The following is a 2,723-nucleotide window of genomic DNA, read 5'->3' as shown; positions in this document are numbered from 1 at the left end:
CATGTGTTGAGTAATTTTGGACACATTTCTTTGTAAGATTCTTTCCTCATTTGTAAGATGAGGACAGTAATCTCTATTTCATAGGTTTAATTTGAAAGCTAAATGAAATAACATTTAGCATTGAGTCCTGAGGGTAGCAAATAAATAGTATTAGCAACCATGTATTGTGTATGTGGTTGTACTATTCCATTTCACTGACTCTGAACTGTGTTTGTTCGTTGAGTAGTTCATCCACTGGATAGTTTATTCATTCATTTGGAGAGGCAGGTGCCTGTAAGATTGAAGCTGCATTATTCCTATCAGTTGCTATGTGAACACACAATCCCGTGTCAGTTATATTCCTCCAAGTTTTTCACTCATTTTCTATGTTGAACAGTTAGCACCCTGTAGTAATACTGTTTTGTTCACTAAAGCCTCCAGGTGTGTTTTGCTTGCTGTGAACAAGGAGCATGCATAGTAGAAGTCACATCTTAAAAATAAGTTTGAATGTAGATCTGTTGATTGGAACTAGAAAAGGACAAGAAATGAACCTTTATTGAGTCCTTACAGGAGCCAGGCACTGTGCTGCCTGCCTTGCCTTCATTGGTTATTAGACTCCCTGCACTTGTTCACCACATGTGCTTTTCCTTTCTCTTTGCTAATACTCTACTCAAAAATGGGGCTTACTATTAATATTTGGCTCAGAACTGAAACTCAGAGAGAGAAGGATTCTCCTAAGGTAACGGAGGCAGGAGTTCAAAGACAAAGAAGGAAAAAGAGAGTTGCTGTGTATGTATTCATAGGAGGTGATTGCCTGAGGTGGAACTAATGGAGAAATTCGGAGCAGGAAACACTAAGGGGAAGGAGGGTAGTGGTGTAAACATGACTGTTGAGATGGCTCGGAACAGCTCAGTGACTGTGTAGATGTGAGGCTGGAATGGAATTGACAGAAGCAGTGCAATTGCACAAACACAACACCTTAAAGAATGCTTATACATCTTAAATAACCTGTATTAGGCACATCCCTGGGCGTTCTATGACTATCTGTGTGGTTGAGACCGTTGCCTTTGGCCTTCCAGCTTGGTGATGGAATTGGCCCCTTGACTAGAATGCAACTTTATATGTGATGGTAAAATGAATGAGAAAGTGCTTTGTAGACTGTAAAATACTATTTAACTTCAAGACATTGTAGTAGGTTGTTTCCCCAGAAGCTTATATTTTATAGGCTTGGCTCTCCCAGTGATATGACAGGTTAAAATACACAATGAGATCTCTTTTATCTGGGATATTCTTTCTAAAATTGCACCAAGTAGGACAATGGGTTATTGGATTGTTTGGAACCACACTACTGAATGTCTGTTGTAAGCATGAAATAGTATCTCCCAACATCCTTTTTATATTTTAGATGTCATTTCAAAGATACCTATTAAGGGTTATTTGAGTTTTCTGGAAGAGAATTTGCAATGAAACTCATTTTTGACGTTACAGTGCAGCAGGCAGTTGCTCATATGTGACTGTTACCCATCATTTAAATATAGCAGTCATTCCTGTACTACCTACTGTGCTAAAATAAGAAACTGACAGGCCCAGTTAGCTCTAGCAATATGTTGTTGCTGTGGCTGTAGCAAGAGGGGTCACCGTTTAATTGCAGCTACTAAATCTCTCAGCAAAATAAAGCAACATTTATCTGAGAGAGCATTTTTCCCCCTCTGAATTCGAACGTGTACTAGTTACACTTACGGTCTGTGGAGAACCCTAACTTTGGTTCTTAAATTGACCTCCAAATCTAATAAAATATTGTGTCAGTCTTTTAGAAATTTTGAACAAGTTTGTAGACATAGAGAGTTAAAGGACTTTAAAGGAATCTCTTAGGTCAGTGAGCAAGGATTATTTGTTTTATTATAAAAGTTTAACAATTAAAAATAGCACAAACAGTAGAAACACTCTGAGGCATAAAATACTCTTTTAAAAAGGTGCGGTTTTTACACATAAGCAGCTTTGGTTTGGATTTATAATATGTGTGATCTAGAGTTAGAGGTTTTTTGTTTTGTTTTGAAGTCAGTTACAATACCATTACCAATAGGAGGATAGCAGAATGCTTACAGTTCTTCCCTCTGTTAATCTTTTCCAGTTTCTGTTAATAGTCTCCTTGTCTTGAGTATAAGAGAATGAAATTTACTTCCCTACCAAACTGGTGTTTTTCATTTATTTGATAGGTGCTGTTTATTGAATATTCCTAATAGAACTAATAAAATAATGCTCTTGGGGTGTTTTGCAACTTATTACATCCACTTGACTCAATTGATTCTCTTTCTGTGACATATGTTTAGATTTGTATAGTGTTACATAATAAGAACTCGTGTGATCTTGTTTGCACTTTTCTCTGGGGCTTGGTGTGTATGTGTGTGTGTGTGTGTAGAATTCCCATCTCTTTCATTGGCATCTTTTATTTAAAACAGATTGTACCTAGTTCAGGCTCAGAGTTGACATTATGGTTTAGAGAGAAATTTTTTTCTTAGCTTATTTATATAATATTTGGCTGTTTTCACAATGGCTTTATAGGAAGAGTATTTTAAATTGTATCATTGCATTTGAGTGATGAAACATAAGAGCTTAAATTACAATTTTTAAATAATTAGAAACTTGTTTCTCATTTGTACTTTCTCTAAACTGGAAATTGTGTATGTATTATCATTCAGTAAAAGTCTGAAAATATAATTTAAAAAATCTTATAGCAAATCTAA

General features: G+C 35.9%; 1 protein-coding gene across 1 annotated transcript in view; it reads left to right on the top strand.

Moving 5' to 3' along the window:
* The window catches only part of ST7 (suppression of tumorigenicity 7), a 272,179-nt gene that overhangs the window by 28,021 nt on the left and 241,435 nt on the right, over positions 1-2,723 (top strand). The gene's annotated exons all lie outside the window — the stretch shown is intronic.

This window comes from Propithecus coquereli, unplaced genomic scaffold (genome assembly GCF_000956105.1).
Source record: "Propithecus coquereli isolate 6110/MARCELLA unplaced genomic scaffold, Pcoq_1.0 Scaffold4, whole genome shotgun sequence".
In the NCBI taxonomy this organism is placed as follows: Eukaryota; Metazoa; Chordata; class Mammalia; order Primates; family Indriidae; genus Propithecus; species Propithecus coquereli.
Note: the sequence above shows the minus strand (reverse complement) of the source record. Positions and strands in the feature narration are given on the sequence as shown.